The sequence below is a fragment of the Somniosus microcephalus genome, unplaced genomic scaffold (genome assembly GCF_052327205.1).
Source record: "Somniosus microcephalus isolate GS21.2 unplaced genomic scaffold, FLI_Smic_1.0 unresolved_chr8, whole genome shotgun sequence".
In the NCBI taxonomy this organism is placed as follows: domain Eukaryota; kingdom Metazoa; phylum Chordata; class Chondrichthyes; order Squaliformes; family Somniosidae; genus Somniosus; species Somniosus microcephalus.
In genome coordinates, this window is record NW_028225186.1 from 41,693,231 (window position 1) to 41,702,720 (window position 9,490).

General features: G+C 47.3%; 1 non-coding gene across 1 annotated transcript; it reads left to right on the forward strand.

Moving 5' to 3' along the window:
* Positions 1 to 4,632: 4,632 nt before the first annotated feature.
* On the forward strand, positions 4,633 to 4,725 carry trnar-ucu (transfer RNA arginine (anticodon UCU)). The gene is made up of 2 exons: positions 4,633 to 4,669; positions 4,690 to 4,725. It is a non-coding gene; the product is annotated as a tRNA-Arg (tRNA).
* Positions 4,726 to 9,490: the final 4,765 nt, after the last annotated feature.

A 9,490-nucleotide genomic window follows, 5' to 3' on the forward strand; every position in this document is an offset into this window, starting at 1 on the left:
AGAAGGTTCTCTAGGTTGATTCCTGGGATGAAGGGATTGTCTTATGAGGAAAGGTTGAGCAGGTTGGGCCTATACTCATTGGAGGTTAGAAGAATGAGAGGTGATCTCATTGAAACATATAAAATTCTGAGGGGGCTTGACAGGGTAGATGCTGAGAGGGTGTTTTCCCTCATGGGGGAATCTAGAATCAGGTGGCATAGTTTCAGAATAAGGGTTTGTCCATTTAAGACGCAGATGAGGAGGAATTTCTTCTCTCAGAGGTTTGTGAATCTTTGGAATTATCTACCCCAGAGAGCTGTGGAGCCTGAATCATTGGTTATATTCAAGCCTGAGATAGACAGATTGTTGAACTATCGGAGAGTCAAGGGTTAAGGGGGAACAGGCAGAAAAGTGGAGTTGAGGCCCAGATCAGATCAGCCATGAACTTATTGAATGGTGAAGCAGGTGCGAGGGGCCAAATGGCCTACTCCTGCTCCTATTTCTTATGTACTTATGTTCTTATAAGGGCAGCAGGGGCATGGGAACACCACCACCTCCAAGTTCCCCTCCAAGTTACACAACATCCCGACGTGAAAATATATCACCATAACTTCATCGTCGCTAGGATAAAATCCTGGAAATCCCTCCCGAACAGTACGATTGGAGTACCTTCACCTCATTGACCGCAGCGGGTCAAGATGGCTTCTCACTCCCACCTTCTCAAGGGCAATTAGGGATGGGCAATTAATGCTGGCCTTGCCAGCAGCGATGCCCAAATCCTAGGAACAAATTAAATTAAATTAAAATAGTCACGACTGGATGTGGCAGGATTGCAGAGCTTTGATCTGATCCGTTGGTTGTTGGATCGCTTCGCTCTGTCGACACAAGCGGTTTCCATAGCTTAGCATGTGTGTAGTCCTGTGTTTTAGCTTCATGAGGTTGGCACCTCATTTTAGATACGCCTGGTGCTGCTCCTGAAATGCTCTTCTTCACTCCTCATTGAACCAGGGTTGGTCCCCTGTCTTGATGCTAATGGTAGGGTGAGGGATATGCCGGTCCATAAGGGTACCGATTGTGGTGGAATACAATTCCAAAACTGAGGCCCCCTCTGCCCTCTCGGGTGGACATAAAAGATCCCATGGCACTATTGGAAGAAGAGCAGGGGGTGGTGAGCTTTACCCCGGTGTCCTGTAGCCAAAATTTATCCTCAAATCAACATCACTAAAACAGGTTATCCTCGATTATCACATTGTTGGAGCTTGCTGTGCACAAATTGGCTGCTGCTGCTTTTCCTACATTACAACAGTGACTACAACTTCATTGGCTGCAAAGTGCTTTGAGACGTCCTGAGGTGAAAGGCGCTGTTGAAATCAGAGTCTTTCTTTTACAGCCTTCGAAGTCAACTGACAAAAACCAAAAATCAACATAAATTGAATTTAACAGCAAATTGCATGAAGCCAGGCCGGTTAGCTCAGTAGGTTAGAACGTATTGCTAATCACACCAAGGTCGCGGGTTCGATCCCCGTGCGGGCCATTTACTTTTTGATGGTGTGGGTAGTTTCTTAATTTTGCTATTTGCTGAAAAGATTGGAGCTGCAATACTTTGAAGCAAAGCTTCAAAACCTTAGTTCTGCCGAGAGCTCAAGGAACTGGAAGGTTGACCCTGTATTTCTCTGTCCACAGATGTCATCTGATCTGCAAGCTACTGCTGGTGCCCGCGTGGCCTAATGGATAAGGCATCTGACTTGGCTACTAATTCTGAGATTATCAGAAAATTGCAGGTTCGAATCCTGTTGTAGTCTTATTACACACTTTTTAATTCGTGTTCAGTTTTTTAAAACCAAACCGTGTTCCCACTTAGTAGCTGAAGGTGAATCCCTACCAAACGCTGCAGGGCTCTTTATTAATTGGTTTTTTGATGCTGCTTTGTCTGTGTATTGCTCACTAGTTCCCAACAATTCCACAATATCTAACTAATGCCGATAATTTATTAGTGTTTCAATTGGAACAACAGCTTTGGGTTAATCAGTGTAATAAAGTGCAGTGGAGGGAATTCTGATCAATTTCGGGGCCAGTGATCGCCACAGGGAGCCGATGAATTAAAATAAAGAATTTGCATTAAAGTCGCTGCGAGCAGCTCGAACCTGCGCAGTGAAACCCCATTGGATTTCGAGTCTAACGCCTTAACCACTCGACCATCGCAGTGCCACATTAGCTGCATGAAAATACTTCCTACTGTGAGTGAGTCAGGAAATAGCTCAGAGAAGACAGGTCATAACAACTCACCGAAAATTCCATCAGGGAATTCAGGATTAACTTCTTTGCCCAAAGAGCGCTGAGAATGCAGTAGTTCAGGCGAACACTACAGATGCATTTAAGAGGAAGGGAGAAAGGAATAGAAGGATATGCTGATAGGACTTTTTAAAATTCGTTTATGGGATGTGGGTGCGCTGTCAAGACCAGCATTAAATTCCCATCCCTAATTGCACCTTCAGAAGGTTGTGGTGAGCCGCCTTCTTGAACCGCTGCAGTCCGTGTGGTGAAGGTACTCCCACAGTGCTGTTAGGGAGGGAGTTCCAGGATTTTGACCCAGCGACGATGAAGGATCGGCCGAAATACTTCTAAGTCAGGATGGTGTGTGACTTGCAGGGAACTTGGAGGTGGTGGTGTCCCCATGCACCTGCTGCCCTTGTCCTTCTAGGTGGAAGAGTTTGCGTGTTTGGCAGGTGCTGCCGAAGAAGCCTTGGTGAGTTGCTGCAGTGCATCTTGTAGATGGTACGCACTGCAGCCACGGTGCGCCGGTGGTGGAGAGAGTGAATGGTTAATGTGGTAGATGGGGTGCCAATCAAGCAGGCTGCATTGTCCTGGATGGTGTCGAACTTCTTGAGTGTTGTTGGAGCTGCATTCATCCAGGTAGGTGGAGAGTATTCCATCACACTCCTTACTTGTGCCTTGTAGATGGTAGAAAGGCTTTGGGGAGTCAGGAGGTGAGACACCCGACGCAGAATGCCTAGCCGCTGACCTTCTCTTGTTGTCACAGTATTTATGGTCAATGGTAACCCCCAGGATGTCGATGGTCAGCTCTTTTGTTCATGTTGGACCAAGGTTTTAAGGAAGTCGGGAGTCGAGTGCTCTTGGCAGAACCCAAACCAGGCATCAATGAGTACGTTATTGGTCAGTAAGTGCCACTTTACAGCACTGTGGATGAAACCGTCCATCGCTTTGCTGATGATTGAGAGTAGAGAGTAGACTGATGTGGTGGTAATTGGCTGGATTGGATTTGTCCTGCTTTTTGTGGACAGGACATACCTGGGCAGTCTTCCACATTGTTGGATAGATGCCAGTGTTGTAGCTGTACTAGAACAGCTTGGCTGGAGCACAAGTCTTCAGAATGATAGCCGGGGTGTTGTCATGGCCCAGAGCCATTGCTGTATCCAGTGTGCTCAGCCTTTTCTTGATATCACGTAGAGTGAATCGAATTGGCTGAACACTGGCTTCTGTGATGGTGGGGACCTCAGGAGGAGGCTGATGTGGATCAGGCCTGGTGGTCCGTCCAGTTACATTTTTATTATTTTGTTTCGTAGCGGTTTGTTACAACTGAGTGGTTTGCTAGGCCATTTCACAGGGCAGTTAAGAGTCAACCACATTGCTATGGGACTGGAGTCACACAAAGGCCAGACCAGGTAAGGACGCAGATTTCCTTCCCTGAAAGACATTAGTGAACCAGATGGGTTTTTACGACAATTCGATAGTTTCATGGTTACAATTACTGATTCTAGTTTTTTCGAGGGGTGAGGAGAAATAGAGAAGGAGGAGCCTCGTGTGGAGACCAGTTCGTGCAAATGGACTGTTTCTGTGGGGCAGACTTTATAATATTATGTAACATCCGCTTTAATCAGATACAGAATGATCCGGGACTGACAGCACATCCCTTTTAAACAGACACAGAATGACCAGGGACTGACAGAACATCCCTTATAAACAGACACAGAATGAGCAGGGACTGACAGAACATCCCTTTTAAACAGACACAGAATGATCCGGGACTGACAGCACATCCCTTTTAAACAGACACAGAATGATCCGGGACTGACAGCATGTCCCTTTTAAACAGACACAGAATAATCCGGGACTGAAAGCATGTCCCTTTTAAACAGACACAGAATGATCCGGGACTGTCAGCACATCCCTTTTAAACAGACACAGAATAATCCGGAACTGAAATCATGTCCTTTTTAAACAGACAAAGAATGATCCGGGACTGACAGCACATCCCTTTTAAACAGACACAGAATGATCCGGGACTGACAGCATGTCCCTTTTAAACAGACACAGAATAATCCGGGACTGACAGCATGTCCCTTTTAAACAGACACAGAATAATCCGGGACTGAAAGCATGTCCCTTTTAAACAGACACAGAATAATCCGCGACTGACAGCATGTCCCTTTTAAACAGACACAGAATGATCCGGGACTGACAGCATGTCCCTTTTAAACAGACACAGAATGATCCGGGACTGAAAGTAGATCCCTTTTAAACAGACATGGAATGCTGCCTGACCTGCAGAGTGTTCCCAGCACTTCATCTGTTTATATTTCAGATTTCTAGCATCAACACTATTTTGCTTTTGTAATGCACCTTTATGTAATTGGCTCTGTGGCGCAATGGATAGCGCATTGGACTTCTAGTTGTATGACAGATTAAGACATTCAAAGGTTGTGGGTTTAAGTCCCACCAGAGTCGGATTTTGGATCAGGGTTTGGTGTTTCCTTCACCGCAGATACATTTTGCAGTAAATCGCTAATTCAGAGAAGGGAACCTGCCGCCCCGACACTTTCCCTCTGAGTCCTCTCAAACCCTGACTCTGTTACACAGGAGCAGCAGGAGACCATTCCGTTCCATGGCCGTTTTACATAGGAACAGGAGGAGGTCATTCAGTCCCATGGCCGATTTACATAGGAACAGGAGGAGGCCATTCAGTCCCATAACCCTTTTACACAGGAACAGGAGGAGGCCATTCAGCCCCTCGAACTTGTTACACAGGGACAAGAGGAGGCTTTTAACGCCTCGAGCCTGTTGCATTGGACAGGAGGAAGCCGTTCAGCGATACAAGATCTGTACAAGAACAGTACAACTCCATTCAGCCCCTCGAACCTGTTACATAGGATGAAGAGGAGGCAAATCAGACCCATGATCCAGTTATAAAGGAACAGGAGGAGGCAATTCAGACCCACAAGTCTGTTTCACAGGAACAGCAGGAGGCCATTCAGCCCCTCAAAACTGCCACACATGAACAGGAGGAGGCCATTCAGTCCCTCAAGCCTGCTACACAGGAACAGGAGGAGGCCATTCAGCCCCTCAAGCCTGTTATACATGAACAGGATGAGGCCATTCAGCCCCTCGAGCCTGTTATACATGCACAGGAGCATGCCATTCAGCACCTCGAGCCTGTTACACGGTAACAGAAGGAGGCCATTCAGCCCCTCAAGCCTGTTACACAGGAACAAGAGGAGACAATTCAGATACACGAGCCTGTTATACAGGAACAGGAGGAGGCTATTCAGCCTGTCGAGCGTGTTATACAGGAAAAGGAGGAAGCCACTCAGCCTCTCAAGCCTGTTAGACAGGAACAGGAGGAGGCCATTCAGCCCCTCGAGCCGGTTACTCAGGAATAGAAGGAGGCCATTCAGCTCCGCAAGCCCGTTATACATGAACAAAAGGAGGCCATTCAGCCCCTCGAGCCTGTTATACATGCACAGGAGGATGCCATTCAGCCCCTTGAGCCTGTTGCACAGGAACAGGAGGAGGCCATTCAGCCCCTTGTGTCTGTTATACAGGAACAGGAGGGGGCCATTCAGCCCTTCGAGTCTGTTATAAAGGAACAGGAGGAGGACAATCAGCTTATCGGGTATGTTACACATAAACAGGAGCAGGCCATTCAGCCCTTCGAGCCTATCAAACAGGAACAGGAGGAGGCCATTCAGCCCCTCGAGCCTGTTATGCAGGAACAGGAGGAGGCTATTCAGTCTGTTAAGCCTGTTATGCAGGAAAAGGAGGAAGCCATTCAGCCCCTCAAGCCTGTTACACAGGAACATCATGGGCAAGGAAACCTCCTGCTGATTACCACCTACCACCCTCCTCAGCTGATGAATCAGCACTCCTCCATGATTAAAGCAACTACAAGCATGCACACATCTATAAACTTAACTCTATAGAAATGGGGAACACACGGCACATCGTGAAAGAGGCAACACATTACAATTACCCTTAACCCCCTCCCCTAAACCTAACTAAGTTTCGATTTGAGAGACTCGGGATCATGCTCACCACTTTAAGAATTGCGAAAAAAGCTTTGCATCCTTTCAACACAGCTTTACGTCGTCACATGGGTTTGGAAGCTTCTGGCGCAGCTTGTTTTCCTCTTGGTTCTCCTGCGAGGAGGCAGCCAATACAGCCTTGGTGAGCGCTCGCCACGGATGAATCCATTACCGATGTGATGTTGAAGAACTGGAGTACCCGGGCCCTGAGTGTCTTCTTCTCCGGCCTAGGCCGTCGATGATCTCCCGACAAAAGTATCCAGGCCTCCCTCGTCGTCTTCTTGTCATGGCCGGGCCTTGCCTGGCCGAAACTTCCAAAGTCGCGAAACACACGGCTGAACACCCCGCTGGACACCGTTTACCGAACCACGAAACAAACACATTCCGTACTGAAGCAGAAGAGTCAAAGCAGAAGAGTCGAACCCCTGATGGACTTTACTCAATCCACAGTTATACTTTTTGGAACATTCTGATCTCCCGCCAAATCATAGTCCTGTCTTTGTAATAATTTTGGCGGGCAGAACTCTCTGCAGGGGTTTTTTGTCTTCATAACGGGAGTCGGTGATAGCTTAACTGGCCTTCCTGGGCCGATAATGACTTTGCATTGTTATCGTAATTTGGTTTGTATATTGATCGGTATGGAGATTGCCCTGGATGGCTGTTAAACGGCTTCTCTTTGTACAGTGTAATGGGTTAAAGCGTTCGTTCAATTGTCTGCCCATTTCTTGATGGGTCTCATCCTGCCACCCAAATCTATCCCGTACTTATAATCCAATGAATATGTATGCTCAGTTCCATGAGTTTCAGCTTCCCGAAACTGGTTTTCGCGGGCTTTTAATGTCCTCAATCCACAAGCCTGTCTGGCTTGCAGTAACAGAAATTCAAACGGTCCCAGAAGCTGGTCATGAGGTCCGGCGGCCATTTTGTGTGCCCTTTTATCCAAAGTTTCTCTGTATAAGCTTCTTTTGGTCAATAAAGCTGTTTTATTAACCCTATTTTCCTACGTGATTATTTAATGAAAATTTCGCGAATCTTACAGTGGGGACCTCAATGCCCATCACCAAGAGTGGCTCGGTAGCAGCACTTCTGACCAAGCTGGTCGAGTCCTGAAGGAGATGGCTGCCAGTCTGGGCCTGCGGCAGGTGGTGAGGGAACCAACACGAGGGGAAAACCTGCTTGACCTCCTCCTGACCAATCTACCTGTCACAGATGCAAAACAGTTCAAAAAGTATTCATTGGCTGTAAAGCACTTTGGGATGTCCTGAGGTCGTGAAAGCCCTGTAGAAATTCAAGTCCTTCTTTTACAGCCTTCCAAGACAAAGTGACTTAGCTTGCAAAGACCAGAAACAGGGATGTTACTATAGGTTAACGCTATGGATGGGCTGGTTAGCTCAGTTGGTTAGAGCGTGGAGGAAATAATGCCAAGGTCGCGGGTTCGAACCCAGTATGGGCCATTTATTTTTCGGGGGCAGTTTAATTTCTCAATTTTGTAATTTTTGAGCAGTTTAAAAGTTTAAAAATTTGGAAGGAAGCTCACACGGGACCTACAAAGCTGCAAAATCTTAGTTCTACCGAGAGCTCATGGACCTGAAAGGTTAACCCTGTGTTTTTCTGTCCATACATGTTCCCTGACCTGTGGAGTGTTTCCAACATTTAATGAACAAATTCAGATCCAGCATCTGCTGCATTTCGCTTTTTATTTTACCGCAGTGTCCTCGCGTCTATTAACAAAAGTCAAAAATAAATTGCAGCTACCGGAAAATGGAGCTTGTTATCAATGTGAGCATTGGTGGTTCAGGGATAGAATTTTTGCCTGCCATGTGGTGAGACCCGGGTTCGAATCCCAGCCAATGCAGGCTAAACTTTTTAATAATTTATTTCAGAGCAAACACATCACATGAAACATTAATAATAAATTAGCTGTTCCTGTGCAACTGGGCCAAGGGAATGAATGGCTTCCACCTGTTCCTTTGTAACAGGCTTGTGGGGCTGAATGGCCTCCTCCTGTTCCTGTTTGACAGGCTCAAGGGGCTGAATGGCCTCCTCCTGTTCCTGTTTGACAGGCTCGAGGGGCTGAATGGCCTCCTCATGTTCCTGTTTGTCAGGCTCAAGTGGCTGAATGGCCTCCTCCTGTTCCTGTTTGACAGGCTCGAGGGGCTGAATGGCCTCCTCCTGTTCCTGTTCGACAGGCTCGAGGTGCTGAATGGCCTCCGACTGTTCCGGTTTGACAGGCTCGAGGGGCTGAATGGCCTCCTCCAGTTCCGGTTTGACAGGCTCGAGGGGCTGAATGGCCTCCTCCAGTTCCTATTGAACCATGTTTCAGGCACTGATTTGGCTGATGTTCCGATTGTGCCCTCTGCTGTCCCGGCGCAGAAAGAAACACAGTGCCAGTGTATAAAACCGCAAGTCCTTGTACTTTCTTTCTTTCTTTGAATCTTTCTTTCATTTCTTCCTTTTCTGTGCCATATGCTCCTTATTCTATTGTTGCTTACTGATAAATATGTTCATATTTGCCGGTTTCAATGTGTTCATTGCTTCTGCTGCTTTGCATTGTGTCGAAAAAGTGAACTGAATTTCTCCACCTGTGTGACGTATCCTCGGGTTTGAAGCCGTTTTGGTTTCAATCAAACAAACGCACAGGTTTCTCGAACTCGCTGAGACTTTCCTGGCCAGTATTTGTTTCTTACTTCATTGCATTTGGAAAGCTCCAGGCTCCATTCCGGCCTGTGCTGATGGAGCTGACCTGAGCCTGGCAACGGTTACAATTGGTGTCAGTGGCCCTGTGTTAGGGAGAGGGTGAATGACCCTGGCATCTTGTCCACTCGCCCTGCTGGCTGTGGGCAATGGCTGCGCAGAGGACCAGTTGTGATGGGTTTCAGCAGGAGGGGAGAGGTGGAGAAGGGAAGTTGTCAAGATAAAGAAAGGGGCTCCCAGCTGTTACAGCTGCTGCTGCCCACAGTAGGCAGTTTGGACAGTGGGTGACCACAGCCCATGACACACACGAGCCAATCCAGCCTCCTCGTGGACTGCCTTCACTTACACGTCTCCTTTTTAAGATGAAACTGTCATTTCATTCATGTGACTTCTAAACCACATCCCCTCTGATAGTCATTTCAAAACCATTGCACTTACAGTCTCAGCACAACATCGGCAAACCCCAGCAGCAAGCAGGTGAGATTTACAATCTCTTA